The following is a 22,332-nucleotide window of genomic DNA, read 5'->3' on the forward strand; positions in this document are numbered from 1 at the left end:
TTCCAGTGGAAATGTTCTCTGAAAAACAGTCGCTATCTCTCCAACTATTCACAGGCTTAACTGAATAAAAACTGGGAATGGAACAGTGATGGAAAACAAGGAAAATAGGACACTTTTGTCCGTTCATCGCCCAAACTGAGAGAAACAAAACTGGCAATTGAAGGGACTGTTCAGGGCCAGCCACCTTCCTTTTGCTTCCTCCTCTTTTAATCTACAGCTCACGAGTTGTTCCTTTACTCATTGCAAAAGGTCCACAATTGTAACACTGCCATATTCTTCTGGAAATCTATTTAAATGGCATATGATAGAAGCCATATGATAGAAGCTTAATTACATAGAGGGCATATGGAAGGCATATGACATAAGGACATATGGAAGGCATATGATAGAAGGGCATCCGAGGACATATGATGGAAGTCTAATTAATTGACAATACATTCCTCTCATCAGGGGGAGAGCTGGAATGCTATTTTGTTCAGAAGAAAAATATGCACATTGAATTATGTTTATCGTCAACTTCAATGTACCACTGACCAGTCCCCTTTTAAATTATTATTCTTTGTCCTTTGGAGCAAGATAGATCATTTGATTTACGTGTCATATGATTAACATACTTCACAAAGTTAAGTCTGATAGCACATATGTGTGTGTTAGTATAAATAACTGCTATTATTGAACTTTGAGAAGCTCCCTTATACCTGTGCAAGGCAGATCTAAAATGCTACCACCAAAATAGAAAAGAGGCTGTTCTTAGTTGGGAATATAACACCATTCGTGAAGGTATTCCTAGAGAAGTACCAAACAGGTGAAAAAAAATAACCCTTATGGAACAGTTCTACACTGGATGTGAGTCAATGCAGCCTGTGGATTTACAGCTGAAAATTTGCACTTCCATCTGCAAAAAGACTAATGGGGGGGGAAATAAGGTACTGCCTAAAATGTGCCAAAAAGTTTCTTCTTTATTAACTACCTGCATGTTTAATGCATGTGCCTTCATGACACACAGAAGCAGCTTTGTGTTAGCCCTGATACTTGCCTTGTCCGAAGGAACTGCAGCATTATAAACCATGATAGTGATATCTATAACCTCTTTGAAAACATAAAATCCCACTAAATCCACTCTCTGAATAGCTAATAATTGAGCACTGGGTAACACTTGAGAAACCAACAGCTTCTCTTTGCATTCAGTAAACAAGGATTTGCAGATATTAAAGTTTTTAAGTGCCATTTTACCAGAAAAAAAAAAACATTTTTCTGGGTTATTTAGATACCCTGAAATATTTTTATTATTTTCACACTTTTAGATTAGCTTAACAAAATGAACCCTGTGCCTACCCTTTACTTTTATTTGCTAACTTAGAAAGTTTGCCCACTAGCAAACAGTCTCTCTTATTTCTGGGAACTCAAAAATCTCTTGCCAGAATTCGTCATATATTATATAGTCAAAAGATGCAACACAGCTCATGTTCTGGGCCCCAATCAAGCATTAGAGCTACCATCTTCATCCAGGCTGCCAGGGGAACTGAACCCCGAACGCTGCCAACATGAAGACCTTGACTCTTGTGTTCAAACTTTACTAGATAAACGCCAGGGTTTCAGAGCGTTTTTTAGGCCTCAGATGGTTAGGCAAATAAAACTGTAGATTTCAATAGCAGCTGGGTATATTAGGTCTATTGCCTGCATTTTAGACACGTAAGATACATTAGAAATGTGGTCTTCCGCCCAAGACTGCAGGCTCACCACGTGCCTGTCCTCTGCACAGCTCCTCTACAAAATTTGGGGTGGCTCCACGGCTCCTTAATCCAATCTGCTGTGAGGGAGAAGCAAAGCACCTCTATTGGATGTGTCCAGAAGCATCAGCCTTTGAAACACCCAATTCAACTGTGCAAGCCTAGAAAAAACCCCAAACTTAAGAATCACCATTTCAGCTGACTGTAATCACTAACGGATATTCCCTGAGAACTGCTCTCCTGAGGACTGTGTAGATTTAGGTACTTTCACACAAACCCTTACAGGCTTTATCTGGAAGCATCAGCACCAGCCTCCTACGCTTCCTGAGAGACAATGAGTGTGCCAGGTCTCACACTGCTACAGGGCACAGCCTTGTTTAACTCCTAGTGTAGAACTAACTGAACCAGTCAAAGACTAATGGAAAGGGAAGCCTCCTTACACATCTCAATAACAGATACAACACAGGATGTTTTTCATGTTACCTTTGGAGACTTCTGATTGCTGACCGCGAAGGCAATAACACTGATATGTTGCCATGGTGCTTTTTAGGAATGTTACACGTTGCGCTGCTCGAATGCTAATAAAGGAAGACAGGCATTACTAGTCCACTGAATTTGCTAAAAACTCAGTAGTATAGCACCAATAGGTAAAAAATGCCAAGAGAATGAACATTTCTGAAGTTCTAGAGAGGCAGAAGAAAATAAAAGGTTTTCCAGCTCATCTTACCTGCTCTTTCCTGTTCCATGTGTCCAGAGCAAACATTGCTGAGGAATTATGGTCGCTCATCACGCCGTTCTGTGCAAGACCCAAGGAAAGCTAGGAGGTTGTACAGTTATCTCCCTTGGTGTAATTCTAAACTATACAACCTACTACCTCAACCTGGATGCATGCAGTCAAAAATGCTGGAAGCTACCCACCACTTCACAGCCGACATAATGTCAGGGCTTCTAGTTAAAAAAAGTCCTCAAAGTTCTCAGTGCACTAATTTAGAAGTAATAAATACTTTGCTGGTGAAAAGACACTAAAGTCGAATGCAGCTCCCCACTCTGCATATGTTAATAGGTAAGACACAATAAGCCACGGTTATTACTGCTAGATGTAGACAAGATCACGGTTACTTTTCACACAGGAAGGAATTTTGTCCCTGGCTAAAAAACCCCGCTTTTCCCCCTCCACAGCAGATGCATCTGCACTACAGCACAGAGCACATACATGTGTTTTTTTAAGCACTGAAAGAAGGCTTAGGATGAAATTTGTCCTAACATGTCTTTTCCTTTTTGAACGCATGCAACGTTGACCTTGGAACATGCACCTTGGCTCCCGAATGTTTAAAGGATGATTGCAGACGTGGGATTAGGAGAAGAACTGCAAAAGGGGTAGAAAGTTTTAAGTAAATTTTACCCTTGCATCAAGCCCTTGTTAAGAGTAACAATTTTAGAAACGCAACACTGAGCCTCTCTCAGCAGTCAGAAAAAGACGGTGTTCCCTTAACAAGGAACACATTACATTTTTAACTTGCATTAGTTCACAGTCAAACAACCAGGATGTTATCATTGTGACTCATTCCCATTACCCACCAAGGTATTACTTAAAGCAGTATGCTGCCTATTTATTACGGCTTACAAACAGGGATTAGCATCTTAAAATATGCTAGTGCAGACAGTGGAACTGAATCAGTCCTGAGATCCTGCCTCTCAGGTGAATGCATCCTCAGGCACAGCAGCTCTGTGCTGGAAGGGGATGACAAGGGAATCAAACCCTATGAACAAATGCTGAGCTGCGCTGAAGAGATGGCATCTTGGTGGTTTCTGTTTTCTCAGGATAAAGCAGCTTTGCTGATTATGAAACAGCCAGCGTCCTACCTTTACATACAAAGCCTGACTAGAAATAAAGGAGGAAAGTGAGAAATAATATCACTCTTCAGAATTCAGCTAGCAACAGCAGAAGAGTATTTGAGAAAACCAATCTTTCTTTGAGGTTTAAATGTACATGATGTTGATAGCATCAGTGGAATTTCTAATGACTCCATATTCGGTAAAGTTTACTTTGACCTGATAGGCTCTGTGGAAATACAACATATTATTTTACTTAACAGCACAGCACAGTACCCTAACAGTAGAGTCACTGTTAACCATTGTATTAGTGATCCAGCCACAAATATGGATAAGGAAACCATTGCTCTCTGGCCCCGTACTCTGCCCAGGAGCTTTACTGCTGTCTAAAAACATCCTGAAACCATCCCAATTTCTTGATGCAACATCATCATTTTTGCACACTGAACATCTCTCCTCTGACATGAAATCCAATGACGTAACTAATGTAGCTCTATGGAAGCCAACGAACCCGTGTGCTCATTTAGGGTGACGGAAGATCTCAAATCCCACCCAATTTCTATGTGACATAGAAGATATAACTCCCCTCCAGACTTTCAAAAAATTCCTATATCATATTCTGCAGCTATAAACTGAACCATTTCAGTATGACATGGCTAGGCAACTCATTTTTTTCTACAACTTAACTTTGCACATATTCTTCCGTATCCCAATCTTCTCATAAATGCTAGATACTACAGAATTCAGAACATTTTAAAAATGGTTATCTATATCTAATTGGTTTAATTAAAGAAAGTACTGTTAACATCACCATTGCATTGAGACTAACAGAGGCACACCCTGCGGACCAGGTAGTTATAAGCAGAGCTGGGCAAAAAACGCCCCAATAATTTGCTCTAAAATAGAAGGTGGAGAAGAAGTGTTTTGTATCATTTGCATCCTTAACTCAGTAAAGGTCCTTTCAGAGATATATGACAATAGAAACTCTCTTATGAAAGAATTCCTTACTCGCGCCTAAATAACCTGATTTTTTCTTAGGTTGGCAAATGCCGCTGTGACTGTTTTGCTCATCACTCGCCACCTCTCCTTGCCGCTCTTCCATCGCAACTTCAACTTCCTCTTCATCACCACATTTACAAATCCTTGAGCTGTCAGCTCCGCGCTGGCACTTATTCAAAGAGCATTCTCGCTCCCTCCCCCGACACTATATTGAGCCGGGGAGCTGTGCCCCGCTTGGCACACGTGCTTCCGCTGCAAGTGCCAAGACCTGCTCCAAGAAGCCATGGCAGTGTCCAAGCGCGAACTGCCAGGAGAAGGTCCTCACTGAGAAAATACTCTCATCCTCATCCCCGCATATGCCAACGCCTCTCTGCACAAACGTGATAGTAATAAGCCAGTCTTTATGTGGACCTGTATGCCCCTATACCCGCTTCACAGAGCAATACAAAGAGACTAAGATAAAGTATTTTCTAAATGCTAAAGCAGTTTCTGTCCCAGGGTCTGATACCTAACTCACCCTCTGGTCGATTTTCAGACACCTCTGCAGCCTGCTGCACAGATTATCCTGGCAAATTCTCCCCATTTATGACAGCTTGGCTTCAGGATTACAGGTATTTTCTTCCCACTGTTTTAAGCCCAGATGAAGCTCGGACAGATGAAAGTGTATTTACATCCCAGAGGAACTGTAATTTCAAGGAGAAAAAAATGTCACGCAGCTAGTCATTCCGCCAATTAGAATATCTGCTGCTGTTACTGACATGAAATATTGAGTTTTGGAATTGAGATCAAATATTAAAACAGAAGTCATCTAACTACCATTACTTCTGCACCTGCACAACATCTACCAGTTTCTGGCTCTTTGGTAACTACTGATGTACTATAAAGCCTCCTCTCCTGGGAGGAAAGCAAGGGAGATTCACAGCACCGGTGTCTATTAAGACACTTTCTGTTGGTGGCATAAATCTCCATGTTTGTTTTCTGGTGATTTTTGTCAATTATGTCTTTACCCAATTAGCACAATCATACCTAATTATGTAATTAGGGTAAATATGTAATCTAATGACAATGTTCAATTACGATACGTATCGATGTCATAAAAGATTCTATTAAATATTGTGGTGGGGGAACCGCACTACACGTAGAGCTGTGTGTTCCTATAGAAGTTTGTGTGCCCCAGTGCCTATTGTTCGTAAACCCTTTTAGGCCTCTTGCTTTTTCAGAATCACAGAAATGATTTCACACTTCTGTGGCCAAAAGGAAATCTGTCCCAGCCCAGCTAGTTATATTTTAAAGCAACAGTGTAATCAAACATTGTGTCCTTTCGCTTAGTGTAACCCTCTGATTTCTGAAATACGGTAGCTGAAGTAAACGTGAAAAAGACTGCTGTCTTATCACAGAGAAGACAGAATTAATGTTCTGTGAATACTTATTTTCAAATGGAGAGGGAATGTCACTGCAGCAGTTCTTCCCAGCAAGATCAAGAGTTTCTGTCTCTGAAGTTAACAACAGCCCATGCCACTGACCTCGCAAGGCATTAGATCAAGGTGCAAGCGTTACTCTCGACTAGGAAGTTATGCAGAAGCATCGCCCATTTTAGTGCCTTATGCCTTCATGAGCTTCAGGTGAGAGAAGAATTCAGAAACCTACTCTACACTACATGAACCTGACTTTTATATTTCATTTCCCCATGAATGAGGAGAGAATTCAAATCCAGAACTGATTTTTGAGGATTGAATGGCTGGAATATGCCATTCTCTTAAAATATGTTTCCGTGCAAAGCAGCAATTTAGTCATGATCCACAGAAAAGCAGGGTTTCAGAGGGCAGAATTCCCAAATAATGGCACAGCAAACAATGCCTCAGGTATTAATCCCCTGCAGATATACCACACCTTGTGTGCATTTACAGACCACTCCCATTGACATTACAGATACATACAAGACAGCGAGGATACCTGCAATGGAAATTCAGTACAGATGAGTTCAAAGAAGTTTAATTCTATTTTCTTATTATCATCAGCAAAACCATCAACTGACATTTGGCTCTGAATCTTTATGGATGTGAAAGATGCAGAAGAAGGAAGAACCCACCTTCACTTTCAGATCCCAGGCAGGCTATTGCAGGGCTAGCCAAGGAGGAGGTGGGAAGCAGAAAATACTCCTGAAGCAAACATACTTCCTTAAGTCATTGAGAAAAAAATAAACACCAAACCACACAAATGATATTGTTCCAGTTTGAAGTCTGAAATCTTTTTTGCTAAATTTCAGCCCGGAAATGTCAGCCATCTTTTTTACAGCTGACTCTCACAAACCTCAGACAGAAGAGATTTTATAACAGAAATGCTGACGTGATTCCTACTGGTCATCTCACCCATTCAGCTTTACTTGAGAAAACCTCATTATTAGAACGTGTTGAGGAACCTCAAGAGGTTCAAAGGTGTAGTCTAGCTCAGAGAGCTCTCCTAGAGGTCTGGCAGGCACACTAAAACAGCCTGGAACTTCAAGAGTCTGAAAAATAAGGAATGAAGTCTCATCTGGGCTCAGATGAAATCCAGAGCAAGTAAATATTTTGAAAGCTATCCAGATTTTTTCAACACGTTACAAAAATGGTCTCTGCCTCAACTTTTAGCAAGAGTTACAACAATCTGAAGTTTTACTCAATATTACATTCCAGTATCTGGTTCTTTCTAGGGGAAGGGTAGCCACACTTTCACTCCTGAACCATTTATAGCTTTTTGTCAGCAGCTGGAGCGTAGCATCAGCTCTGGGTTAGACAACACATGACACAGACGCTCCAATATGGGTCTAAGGGTGGATCAGGGATGTTGGTGGGCAAGTTGGCACAAGCTAGCAAGAGCTGTGAGGCCGATGACTCTAAATGACCCCAAAACCTAGGGTTTTTTTTTTTTTTTGCTTAGCCCGGGCCTGCTCTATGATTGAGCAACGCCCTATGCTTTTGGTGTGAAGCTCAGTGAGCCCAGGTTGAACACTCTTGTTCGAGACCCTGCACAGAGTGTCAAGGGCCCAGAGCCAAGGCTGGTTTCACCTGCACACTGAGAAGTAAAGGGACTCATTGGTGATTGCCAGGAAGCTGTACCAAAACTTGGTGCCACTTCCAGGGTGGCACGGTGAGGCTGTGTTTCATCATGATACCGCATGTCTACAACCAAAGGCTCGGCAGTCCAGCTGGAGTACGTCTCCTCCTCTCCTTCAGGCCACTATAGCTGATGCTACTTATGTAATGCTCCTAAGTTATGGAGACTTCCTGGCTCAAGGGCAGGTGTCTTCCTTAGTCTTGGATTCCTTCCCTAAGAACAGCCTCTCCTTATTTTCTCCCTTACTGATGAAAAGCAAATAAACAAAGAGGAAAAAAAAAAAATCAGATGAGTGAAATAGTTATTTATCTGCCTTTTAAGAGTTTAACCAGATTTGATTATCTGAATAAGAGTATTTGGATATGGTTCAAATTCCAGGGTACACAATTACATTCTGCTTATCATGAATCCCATTTGCCACTGCATATGGTTATTCTAATGACTCGAATGCTATTGTGTGCTCCTCTGCTGACACGGGCTCACGGCGCTCCACGCCAGACGAGACTGCGAAAAGGGGGAGCACACAAATGTAGTAATTTCCATGCCCCAGTAGCTACCGCGCAACATGCCTGCCTGCAAGGGTGCTTTCAGTGAAAGGTGTCAGTAACAGAAATAAGAAAGGGTCGTCTTGTTTTGAGGGAGAAAGACAGGATTTAGGAAGTCTGAAACAAAGAGGAGTTTGCCTGGGAAAAGCTTTGGTTTGCTTCTTCAGACAAGAACTGCTGCTTCTGGTTTAAACTGTAACTCTGGCCAAATGAAACACAACTGTAGTAAAGCCTACCCAGACGTAGATATAGCCACGTAGTTCCACAGGACTCATTTTTTTCCCCTTGGGAGCTACTAAAGCAATGACTCTGTCTATTGCTAGAGAAAGGGACTGCATTAATTAAGGTACCAAATTTTGGAGAGGATATTGGGATTTTTTCATGTCCCCAAGGCCTTCTGGGTACTTTCTACGTGCAGGTGCTCTGGTTTGTTTCCAGCTACAGTAACTGCCCTCTATTTCTTTAAGATCCTCTGCAACATCAAACTGGGTGCGGTATTCAGCACTTCCCGCCCTCAGCACTTTTGTAGCACTTCTGTGTACTGTTATGCCGTCACTGTGCCTCAGTGACAGATGAAGGGATCTCTGGGCACTCTGTATGGCACTTGGATCAAAGCTGCTGCATAAATGTAAGCTTCTTATCAACAAAGCGAGGGAAAAAATTCATAAGAAACGTACAGGTAGAAGCTCCACAGACTCCAATTAGTTTTTTTCCATCCTAAAGGGAAGACACATTTCAAGGTTCTTCACATCATTTTGCAGATTCCAGTTTCACTCTAAAACTTAATGAAGTTCAGTGAAATACAACCGACAGAAAAGAAATACAAATTAACACTGAAAACACAATACAGTTCTTTTCAAAAGGCTGAGCTGAAAACCAAAGCGGTGGGGGAGAATATCGGAGGCTACAGTTAAAAAGAGCAGGCAATAGTTTAACAAGAAACAAACTAAAATAAATTTTAAAATGTAGTAAAATGTAAGAGGAGAAGGAGGGGAGGGGAAAGGCACATGAGCTAGTGGCAGGAAGGCAGAAGCTGGAGCCAGGCCACCCCAAGTACTAACTTTGGCTCAGAGAGCACAGCCTTAGCAACGTCAAGCAAACAGGTATAGCGAGAGAGCACTTCAGTACAAAGACCCACATTACATGTAGCATTGTGGCAGGAACAACGGCTATGCTGTGCTCAGAGAAGCTGTGCTGGTATTGCTGACAGACGTGCTGACTCTACCTACGCCCATGCTGGCACCCTCTCTGCAGCCACGCTGCTGCACCTCTTGCTGCAGAAGACAACAGCGCTCAAGAGGTTTTCTTGGGCATGTTTACCCTGTCCCATAAAGCAGAGGCCACAGCGTCTCCAAGCTCGCGTCAGGCTGAGCTGACGCATGCCCACGCAGTGGCACAGCTACCCTTTTTCTTTGCCAAGCACCAGAAAACCAGAAGCAACCAGAAAACATGCTTAGCCTCAGAATATAATGCGATGGTTCTCCTCACAGCAGCAGAGGGCCTGCATCTTAGCCCCATTTCTGATGGCACATTTCTAAAGTTTGCTTTCTAAGCATGTAAGCCATGTTTAGATCAAGACTCTCACCCAAAAGGGGAAAAAAAAAAATGCATATTGATTAGCAGGTCCCAACATAGTCAGTGAGAAACTACATTGAAACATTTTACAAAAAAAATGTGTTTCTTCTTTTCTCTTCTTTGATTCAAATATTGATTTTCTAATCCAAAAATATGCTTTCAAACCCAGCTATGGCACGTCATTTTGCAACACATCTGCCCAATTCCTTTGCCATGGGCTTTTGGCACTCTCAAAGCAATGTCACCTGAAGTGCCAGCCTCTAGAAACATCTGTGACAAATTCCAAGCTTTTCTCAGCATATCCTGCCAGAAGCCTGATATCTCCAAATGGCTTTTCAGAGATGAGACCACCATGCAGAAATATGTATTACGTTGGGAACTGGGTTTGACCAGCTCATCTCTCTTTGGAGGTTAGACTAAATGAGCCAATATTTCCTTTATAGCCATAAACACAGGAATGCAATTCAGTGAATATTCACGGCATTAAAAAAAACCAAACCAAAACCAACACAGAATATTAACAGCCCCTCCAGGAAAAACAATTTTTACTGTCGCAACTAGATGCAATCTCATCCTGCTTCTATCACAGCCCATGATGATACCCTACTCGTTCCACTATAGATGAAACAACAGCCACTAGCAAAGCCAAAGCGGAGGCAGGAACCAGCACCACGTCCCAAAGGAGCTCTTGACTCAAGGTCCATATTCTGGGCACAGCATCCCACAGCTAGGCTTCAACGTGGCCTTGCAGCACCCTCACTTGAAAGAGATTGACCCTTCTCCTCCTCAGTCCCCTCTTACTGTCTGGTTTTTGAAGAGCCAAAGCATTACTTGCGGACACGCGTCAAAGGCCTTTCACATCTACGTAACTGAGACCGGAAGGGTGACGTCCCTTCCAACCTGTGATTCATTCTGGGCTGCGGCAAAGGTAAGCACACACCTGAAAAAGAGCTGCCTTGCACTACAGAGACAGCCCAGCAGCAAAAGTTCTTCTGGAAACCACGCACCTACAGCAGTGCAGCTTTTAGACCTTAATTTCCTATACATGCGGGAGGGGAATATTGACCACCCATTCCCATGCCCAAATGCATGGTCACCTAGAACGCCAAACTGTGCGTTTTGTTTTATTTTTTTAAAAGCTAGTTTCAATTCACAGGGAGAAAGAAGAGTAATTAGACTGAAATTTTATTAGCAGAAGCCTTCTCTGACATCGTTTTATGCTTCTATAGTAAATAGAAAACACACAGAAAACCCTGGAAATTCAGCAAGTAAGAAAAAAAAAAACTTTTTTGGACTGCAGCAGTGTGCGTCAGACCAGCCAAGTTCAAAAACAGAAAATTTAAAAGTAGAAATGCAGACCAAATCTTTGGTAGAATTAACACTGAAAGCTGCTGGAAAGAAACAGTCAGACTTTATTTTGAGTTTACAGTCTAATTATTTTCATGTAGACTCTGTATATTGGGGTTTCAAAAAAATGACTTCTTAAAAAATAGTTGTTCCACTTTCACAACTTAAAAATGTGAGTTTTACGCAGCAGGTTTTATACTGCCTAATTACATGGTGGGTTTTTCCCCTGCTCTACCATTTTTTTTGAGTTTACACCATTATTATTTTCCCTTTAAAACTATTTTAAAAGACATAAATACCATGAAATTGGAAGGAATGGGATTCTACAATAAACTAATTTTTGAGAGAGAATAGCAGTTGGAGGGCCAATCCCCTCCTCTGTAACAGAGCTGCAAGCCTGCAGTATATCCACTGATCCAAAGTTACTCGATATAAAGGCAAACAGAAGCATCTATTGCTCTCAAACAAATTGCCGCCACTAAGCAAAGAACGGATCCTCATTACTTTGTAAATGAAACCATTTTACCTGCTTCTCAGCAGCCTCAGAATTAAACAACCGAAGAACACTCCCTTCCATGTCCCACAGCCAGACCTATGCGTAACATATCTGAGATCTCATTTCTTCAGGCTGATGTCAAAAAACTCCCCTGTCCCACTTCACTCAGGCACAAATGAGTTGCTGGTTTGCACGAGTGTATTTTAATTCTAACCAAAGCTGAAAACTGATATGATAACTGCAGAACAAGATTTGCAGCTCTAATTTTACATTTCTTAAAGCAGAAGAAGGGAGGAGGGAAGAAGGCATTAGACGAAAGACGCAAACAGCAAAGTTTAACATTGTCAGTTTGAATGGATAAACACAACACCTTGTGCACTTGCCAGACAGACACATACCTATAGATACAAGCTTGTGTGGAATATGACCACAAGTTCGGATCTACGGGTTTGTGGCAACAGGCAGGGATCTCTTCTGTAATTTGCTAGGCTTGGGTTTTGAGTTTGTTTTTAAAGAGGAAAACCATTTCTGCAAATGAAATTTCAGAGCTGTTAGTGAGTAGCAGCCTTCATTCTCCTCAGCACCTTAAAACCCCTCCTTTGGAGGATGGGGGGGGCGAGAGTTCCTTGTTGACTCTGCTATAACATTAGCTCTGTTGCTACAGTTTCCTTCACTCCCATGTAACCCTTTGAAAAAGATCAGCAAAATAAAATGAATTTTAAAAACAACAAAATAAAGCAGATCTGTGTTTCTTTATAAGTATTTTGCTGGAGAGGATTACTGATGATTACACAGTACTGAAGAATTAACAGCCAACATCGGAGGTATATCGCTAACACTGGAGCAAATTATCAAACAGCAAAGTTTTTGCACGTAGACAGAGTTGCAATACACATGCATACCCCCACCCCACAAAAAGTTGTCTTGTTTCCATTCTGGCAGCCTGGTTAAAACAGACAGAAGAAACAACTGAGTAAGAGTTGCTTTAACTTTCAGAGAAGTCATTACTGGTCTGGGATTCTATTTTAATTCTATTTTTAAAGAAAAAAAAAAATCCTTTCACTCTTCTAAACAATCTAGAAATTTCCCCTAACTCCAGCTCCCTGCTGTCTCACTGCATTTCTTCCTAAAATGACAGACACAATTCTAAAATTTCTTCAGGATTTTTCTAATAAATCTTGAAAAACAGCAAAGTTCTGCCACTGCAAGCAAGAAGCATCTCCTCCTTCCCCCGAAGTTTCCAAGTTTTCTTTCCTGCCTAACTAACATTTCCCATTAATGACAATTTATTGGGTGGGCAACTGGTGGGGAATTAGGCTGCAAAGCACTCTGGCTGTAAGCTCCACATAGACTGGTGGACAAAATCAGTGAGATTAATTGTTGCTTAAAGTGCCACAACATTTTCACTTTCTACCTCTTCTCTTTCTTCAGAAGATAAACTATGTTATTGCAAGCTAATATAAAATGACACAGTCAACACCTGGAAAATAAATTTGCTATTTGGATACTTTTAGAAAGTTCCCCCACTTCTTGTATAGCTTCTTAAAATAAATCACTTCAACCTTTCCAGCCTGGTAAGTCTGCAATTAAAACACAATTTTCCTTCATTGGAATCACTGCTTGGGCTGGGTTACAAGAAACTCCTGTTCCATCCAGCAACAGAGATGTTAAACTTTCGCCATCTGTCCAAAGGTTATCTAAATCGATGATCTAAATTTAGATTCCTACTCTTATACTCCGATACCCACCTTGAAAGTGTCCAGCTTTTCCAAAGTTTTCAGCACCCAAAATTCATACCAAGAACAGGAGCTGCAGGGGTTCAGCATCTTTGAAAAATCAGGACAACTTTTATGTTGGATCCTAAATGCAATTTAGGAGCGCCCAGAATTCAGAAAGCTCTGGCCCTGCAATAACTGTGCAGCGGTCAAGGCAATGGGTCAGGGAACACGTGGTCCTGCAGACAGAACAGAGTCACATCATGCACAAATACACGTATTGTGCACTTCTTTGGAACCAAACTGCAAACGGAATATAACAAATGTTACCCTACCAAAAATAACCCAAGCCCTCCAACTACAAAGCTCATTTATTTCAGGGAACCTAAGATTAAAATTCAAATTGCCTTTTGACCCTTCTAACAGGGCCTAACAGGCATAATATCAGGAGTCAGTAACATTGCTGCTGCATGTACCAGTATTTCTTAGAATGGCAAGGAATTTTTTCTGTCAGACTTTTGCACGTCACTCTCGTGCTATAATGCAATAGGGCATAAAACAGAGTATTTTCTTTATATTTTTTTGACCCTAATATTCTTTACACTACTGTATGTATATGAAGATAAGCTAATTTGCCTGTCTCTCTGCTGGCAAAGAAATACTTCCTTTTTTCATATGAGATAGGCAAAAAAGTAATGATCTCACTGAAATACACATATTATGGGGAGGTTAAATTTTTACTAGATTTTCCTAGTTCTAAAACTTTTTTTTGTCTCCCTTAATAGCTCACAATCTCATTTTCTAACCACGGGGATAATTCAAGTCCTTGAAGGAAACCAAGATGTAACGTTTGGGTGGCCTATACATACGTCCTTGTGGTATAGGACATGTGTCCTCAATTCTGACTGGTCTGAGTGCAAGTTGCAGGCACCCAACACACTTCAGCAACTGCTCTTTATTACTGAATTATCGAGCTCTTCTCGGAGACAGAACCGAGCCAGACCTTCTAAGAGCCCATCGCATGCTTGTAAGGGCAGCTGTTAGGTGTTGACCCATACAGAAAATACGCCCTTTATTTAGTTGCCTAGATGAGGGCTGATCTCTGCTGCAGTTCTAGCCAACCATCTCCTCCTCCCTTGCTACCTGATTGGCTTTTACAAAACAAAAGGGAAGAACAAGTGTTAGGATCCATCGCCATAGCTTCAGTTGTTAAAAAAGGAAAGAGAGAAAAAGAGAAAGCAGCAACAGCTATCTCTAGAAAAGCACCTATATATGCCAAATAAATCACTCAAGCAGGTCCCCACTATAAATCTGATCGCCCACTCCTGCATTCCTGTGAGCCTCAGAGAAAGGCAGCTCGGTGACACAGAGACTTCATTTAGTGGCACCTGTATGCTGTAAATTACAAGCATCCAGGAACCGACCTACTCCTTTTCATACATTTTGGAAAACAAACTCATGGACAATTGTTGAGACAGTGAACTGATAAAGGCAGCAGCAAATTAACAGAGTTTTGTTCTTTGAAAGATATGGATTCTTTTTTTTTTTTTTTTAATGAGCACTGCTTTTTTAAAGATCAATTTCACCTATATCAAATATATTCAGGGAGTTTGAATGAGAGCCATAGATTACACAAGATCTGGGTTTTGAAACATTTCCCTAGATTGATTAATCATATGGCTATCGCACCTTTTGAAAACCTGATGAACACATACGCAGTGACAGAAAATCCATGATAGGCAAACAAATCGATCATCATCTTGACACTGTATTTGTCTAGAATGCTAAGATTTCAAATAAAAAGTTTCAACCTGTACATTAAGGATCATAGCATTTATACTAAGGGTTGAGATATCCTTATACTGAAGATATTTTGCTTCACTATTAGTTTTATAATAGGTCAATGATCACAGGATAACAGGGCTTTGGTACTAGAACCTGGGACAGCCAAAAAAGTAGCACACTTGTGTTAGTATTAACCCAGTATAAGACTGGCATTTTATAGATTTACAGCCAAAGGAATTCAGAAGGAAACATGTAGAAATAAAGTCTCTAAAGACATAACATTGGTTTTGGTCTGTGGGTGGTATTCTTGCAAACCACAAAGCATAAATGCCCTGTCCCAGGAAAATCGATCATTATGGAATGCATTGTGTGCCTGAGTAAAAAGCTGTTTGCAGCCATTTCATACTTCTGCCACAAAAATAAGACAAATAAGAAACATGACTACTAAATAATTCCCATTCTTTTCCTCCACCCCTTCCTCCTAATTTTAACCCCAATCTATTTAGGCCTATAAATATAGATACCTATATATGTATTTATATATATATACACACACATACACACTCTATCATAGGTTTAAAGACCTTTATCAGTATAGTCCTGTACTTCAAATAGTTTTAAGAAATTTTAAGGAAAAGGGAGCTACTGACTGGAGAATGTATGAGAAACCAAATTACCTCAGTAGCAGCATTTTACAAGATTTCTTATCGAATGTGCGCTGCCATATTGCTAGGCCCAACTCTTCAACGAACGTACTCTGGAAGACAAAATATTTATGGATATTTTCATGGCATATTTTCAAGAAATGGATTCTACCTTTATATACCCAGAGGCTACAGCTTTAGAGGCAAAAGGAACAGGCAAGGTCCTAAGAGAGCAATTACTCCCCCCTCCTCATATCCCAATTCTTAATTTAAAAAAAAATATATTATTTTCCATGTTACACATCGGATCCATCCACTTCTGCCCTCCCCCATACGATGAGTTAAATCTGTGGAAATAAAACATTTCTTGTAACACAAACATTTAAGAAGTTTGCCAATTCTATTACCACCAAAGCGATTAAGAAAAATAGAGCAACGTGGTGGTTGCAACAGCAAATACATTCCCTGCTAGTTAGTAACACGCATCAACTTCTTAAACTGATTAGTTATCATATATAGATCCTTATCCAATTAAAGTTTGATAAAACAGAATCAAATAGGAGGATCGTTACCTGCTTTTGAGAAGGTTCACCAAGCAAGCATTTTAAGCTTTTTGACTCTTTTAACACTGATACAAGGAATAATTATTTCTCTCTGCCGATGCGATTGTTAAAAGAAGAGAAACCCCGGATTGTGGTGGCTTCGTGGATGCTATTCTTTTTGCACCACAGCAGGATTCTTGGCTGCCAGTCCAAGCTGCTTTCACTTGCCAAGTTTTAAGATGCCGGTTTTGCCTTTCATTTTATTGTTCCTTTCGCAACGTTAAAGACCGACTTAAAAAACCATGCACAGCTGCTATCGGGGAGGGGGGGGAATTATTTGAATTTTGCACAAGAATGGAGATGAGGAAGGAGCGCGCTGTGATGTAACCACAACGACACCCACAGAAATATTTCCAATATTGGGGGGGACGGACTCACGCTCAGAATCCTGGCATTTTCCTACAACACAGTTGGGATCTAGTGTAAGAGAAGGAAATAACAAAAACGTCCTGACCTACGATCAACCGTAGTCACGTTACAAGTGGAGGTTGATACTTCTCCCCCCCACCACCTATTTTTTTTAAATCCACTTTCTGCAGCTTAAGGCTATTCTTTCTCATTGAGGATTTCTTCCAGGGGGTGCAGGGAAGCGGAGGTTGGGGAGCAGCCTAACAAAAGGATTCCCCCCGCACACGGACTCCTACCCCACCCTTTTGCTGCTTCCCTCTGATAGGAGTTCACCCATGCCCAAACATCACGGCCTTTCTTTTGACGCAATGCCACTGTGAAGAGACTCAACATCACGGCGCAAAAGCTTCCATCAAAATTCAGTACGGGGCTGCGAATTCTTTCATCAAACACATTCATTTATCATAAACGACGGATTTTTTTTTTTTTTTAAAGAGACTGTGTAAAAGAGATTTTTAAAAATCCCCAACTTCTCTGTACATGAGTTGATTTATTTTATTTTACTTGATGTAGCAACAAAATTATTGGGACTGGTACCAAGGCTCAAATGCATTTAAATTAACAAACAGCAACAAGAAGTTGTTTGTGATCCTTCTCAGACTGTAGCTAGCTATTAAAAGCATTACGGTGGCTTATGCTCAATACGCATTATAAAGTATAGAACGATATAACTCTTCCATCAGACACACACAGAGTCAGTCTGAACAACCACTTCGTGATACAGATGTTGGAGGGACATATACTTCATATCTATGTAAAGAAAATTCCCACTCAGACGTGGTTCCTTGAGTTACCCGTGCAGACAGACCTACGTGCATACTAAATGCACGCAGGGTAGTCAGAATGGCTGGAGACGACTATTTTTCACAGTACATAGGTGACTGTTTATACAGCCTGCAAACCAGAAAATGGAAGCTGTTTCAAACATACAATAATCGAGGGTGAAAACAGCTCTGACACCAGCTGTTATACGTGCAGTGTTTTACGGCTGACTTTACAGCAAACTAACTGCAGCTAGCAGAAGATGAATACACCCCTGTATTTCATATTTTAAGAGAAAAAGAGAGACTACAGACAACTTAAAGTTTCTATGAAAACCAACAGCTTTAAACAAAAGCAGCGTGAATTAATAAGGGGGAAAGAAAAACAGAAGCTTTGTACTAAAGTGGAAGCATAAGATGTGAAATTTCAAAATCAGATGGCTCGGTCTGTGATTTCTTTCATTTAAATGAATTGATCTGTTGCTAAACTGCTGCTCTTGTGCCAAGAAACTTTTAACTCTTTCGGCTCAAAACTCCCCATGTTTTGCTATTTTCTCTCTCCTCCCAAGCATACTACGATTAAATCAGAAAGCAGAAATTAAGAACAAAGTGGGAAATAAAAAACAAGAGCATAAAAAGCACGGGGGAATTAAACCCACAAGCACATGCAGAACACAAAAGAGCCACGATATGGAGCGTATCGGTGCTTCGTTAGAACTTCTACTGTATAAACAACGTGATTCTTGTTCTTACAATGTTGCTAAAACTTGGAAAGGAGACAGAAAGGCCTTCAACCTTCACAATTCCACGTACAGCAAGAACTCCAGGGCAAACCCAACAGAAACAGGGCTAGCAGCAAGAAAAACAACAGAATCCCTGACCTAATTCAGTGCAAACATTCACTTACCGAGAATGCCTTAAGCATTTCCAATAGAACCCCCTTTCCTACACATGTTCGCCTATGTGAAAAAGAACAAAAAAGCAAACTGAAAAGCTCTCAAAAACAACCCAAAAGATAGCTGCTTTGGTAAAATTTGGGTGAGAGTTCTTAGTGCTTTTCCATTTTGTTTTGGATTTGTTTTGCCCACTTAAAAAAAAATTAAAAAAAAAAGAAAATAGACATGTAATTAGAGATAATTCCAGGGGAAAAATATTTATTTGTAGAACAAAAAAAAAAAAAAAAAGAAAAAATTTATATACCTATATATCTCCCACTTTCCAGTTCTGCTGCAGTTCCCCCTAAACTGCTGCTGCTTGCTCCAATCTGCTGCCTGCTTAACAACGGAATGACAGGCAACATCTGTTTGTATAGAAGCCAAGATCAAGCCTTCAAAATTTTTTTGGCTCAGTTTCTTTTTTCTTTCCCCCCACCCCCACCCCCTCCCCCTGGAAAGCTTTAAAAAAATAGAAGTAAAAGAAAAAGTAAAAGCGCACAGCAAGATTTTGAAAGCAACTCAAGTGAGGCAGCAACTATTTTCCCTTGAGTTATTTCAAGGTACACTACTTCGAGGATAACTCTTTCCTCTCTCTCCACCCGCCGTCACCTCCTCCCCTGCTCTCCCCATCCTACATCCTCTCCCTTGCCCCATGCTATTAATAAAGTATCACACAAACTGGGAAAAAAAAAAATCCAACGTACCTTGATCACTAAAAGGCCACTCCCTCCTATGGGGAGGGAGGGGGTTTCTTCAGTAGGCAACTAAAAAAAAATGGTATGGGGAGGGGAATAATAGGACGGTTCAGGGGACAGTCTTGCCACAATCCTCTCACCCTCTTTTTTTTTTTTCCCCTGCATTTCACAGACTATAAAATATAGTGTGCGTACTTTGAAAAGAAAAGAAATTGTTTTGAAATAAATAAATACGCAGGGAAAAAAAAAAAATCAGCCCAGATCCAAATACAATTCAAATGACTAACAATGTCAGTCTACTGCCAATTCTGTGGCAAATCGGGAGAAAGCACAATAATTCCACATGCTGAGATGTGAACAACTGGAAAGAAACCAACTCTCTAGAAGTCACAATGAAAACTATTACGGTGCCCCCACCCCCAGCCCCACTGCCACCCCTTTCTGAGTCTCCCCCTGTACCCTCCTCCCTCCCGGGGCGGGGGGGGGGGGGGGGGGGGGGGGGGGGGAAATTAAGCCACTAATTTAACAAAAGGAAAAGGAGAAGGAAAAACAACAACAAGACCATCGACCGAAGCTATTTAAAAACTCAAGGAATGTTTTATTCACTGGTGATTTGGGACAATGTTCCCGTGACCCCCCCCCCCAAAATAAAATCAGACAAGTTGCTAAGGAGACTTGTGTAAACTCAGAATACAGGCACATTTCTGGCCTTTCCCCCTATATTCCATCTCGTATTCCGATCACGCACCACTGCGGCACGATTGCACCAATGCACTGCATTAATCTTGGCCTTAAACGGGCTGACTGGCAAAGCAAACTGTGTGTATATATCATCTTTCAAACTTAACAAGTTAAAGGGAGAGAGGGTGGGGGTGGGTGGGGAGGGCTGGGGGGGGGGGCGGGAACCTTCGTGCTGAATATAAAATATAGGAGCTGAGCTTAGTAAGGGAATTTTAAAGAGGAAGTGTTATCCAGGCATATATATAAAGCTGCAAGCCTCCCCGAGCTTTCTTGCGTCTCTCTCGCTGTGTCTCTCTCGCTCCTCTCTCTCTCCCACTTCTCCGAACAAAATCCCCCGTCCCCTGGCAGATGTCTGAAACCCTGCCAGATCTAACAATGTCGGACCCACTCTCTGCCACCAGACATTTGGGGCCACAGACTAGCTCATTCTCTCAGCACAGTGGGGTCATATATACATATTAAACAACCAAAAATTTTTTTTTCAGTCCCTGATGTGCATATTCCTAAACCACACATTTAGAGATAATACTTCCGCCTTCTACTTTTAGGAAGGGCCAGATTAAATCAAAGCTTGTAACGTTCGTGGAAGGTAACTGTCACAGCACAGCACAATCCATTCCTCAGTAACTGACAGTGCACCAGCCCTTGGCTGGGGCGAAATTAAACTTGGGGCTTTTTTCTGTTCCTTGTTATTTGCGTGCAGGAAATACACCTCTTTCTTTAAGCCTTCCTTCCATCTCTCACAATGTCAATCCTCTCCTGCTGACGGACAGCTCGGTACAATCATTCAACACCTGCCTTTTGCTTGTTTTGTACGCTGCGTTTCACAAGACAAGGATTTCAATCCTCACATGAGGAATCCAGTAATCTACAAATTCAACAGCAGCATGTACAGGAAAAGCCAATTTCATGGGCTGTGCCTTGGAGCTAGTCTTAGAGCATTACCCTGCTTTCAGGTCCGACTGAGGGCTTTTACTGAAGGCAGCATATTCCAGAAGGGGAACCCAAACTGCCCTAAGGAACATCATCTTCACTTTATATCCAGGCCAGCAAAAGCAAAGGAGAGGTGAACCCGTTTGCTCAGCCTCAGAGGGTTTCCATGCCAGAGCCGAAAGTGGTCCCTGCCTTCATTTCAGCACAGTCAGTGTCATGCCACGGTGCCACCCCATGCAGGAGAAGCATCATCATGCATTGGGCATATCGGGTCAAACACTCGTTCCCTGCCCAGTGCTTGCTATTCACGTGAGGGGCTCAAACCCCAAGCTACAGCAGGGGTGAGGGTGCAGAACAGCCACACGTCCCATAGGCTTTGTCTCAGCTGCAATGTAAGATGCAAATGGATAACTGTGACTAATGCTCTTGACAAGGCATAAAGTAGGGACAATATGGAAAACTGAAAGAAAAAGTATAGTTGGACTTAAGAGCATCATGTGGAGAAAGGAGAGGCTGGCCATCAAGAACAACTCTACTGGTATCTTCCACTTAATCTAATGACAGTCTCACTCATAAGACTATTATCACGGCACCCGGTGGGGCCAATTCTGGCAGTGTGCTTTCCTTTCAGCTCCAAATGACAGTGTGAGGGCATTACTAACAGAGGAGAAAATTATCAAGTTCTAATTACTAAATTTGGGCTCCAAAGCAAGCGAATCTGTGGCACTGCACAGAAGTTGGAGAATGAAATATGTATTTTTAAAATGCTTCTCAGTGGGTTAGTGCTCAGGTGGCTAAAGAGCGACGCTGAACCTCACTCCCTGAAATTCAGAGGTGTCTAGCGTTGCTCCCACTCATCATTTCTCATTCTCTTCCATAGAGCTATTGGAAAGTGAAACATTTGACTCACCTGACTGCTTATCTTTGGGAAGAACCACCTGAAACAAAAATACCAAATGAACAAGTTAAATCTATTCATTTAAGAGAAAGGTTTGGCTTTTGCCCTAGCAGGTAAGGAAAAAGTCGTAATCATAAAAATACTATTTCTCACATACTAGTGTTTCTCCGAGTTAAACAAAAGCACACAAACCAAACATTTCCCTTTCCCCAGCTTGCTCAGTCCCTTTGAACAGATAGATGCTCCAAGCCCAAAATGCAGACTCAAGCCTCTGCCTGCAGGACACCAACTGCTCAGGTCCACACATTTATGAACAGCTGAAATGAGGTTTAAGATGTTGCAGCACCATAACTTCTTCTGAAGGAGATCATCGCTTCTACAGCAGAGCCAGGAGAAGGGACCATGCCGCAGCTTCTCATAAGCGTCAATGAAAATCCAGTCATTTTAACTTAAAACCAAGCAAAGGAGATGGCATAGACCTAACCAGACACCGCACTGGATTAGGGACTGCTCACACACCTCTTTGCCCTGGGTGAGCTGTGGAGGGGAGAGTTGCCTGCAGACACTCAGACCTTCAACCAGCCCAGCTGAGCTGGG

Source organism: Phalacrocorax aristotelis, chromosome 22 (assembly GCF_949628215.1).
Source record: "Phalacrocorax aristotelis chromosome 22, bGulAri2.1, whole genome shotgun sequence".
Classification (NCBI taxonomy): domain Eukaryota; kingdom Metazoa; phylum Chordata; class Aves; order Suliformes; family Phalacrocoracidae; genus Phalacrocorax; species Phalacrocorax aristotelis.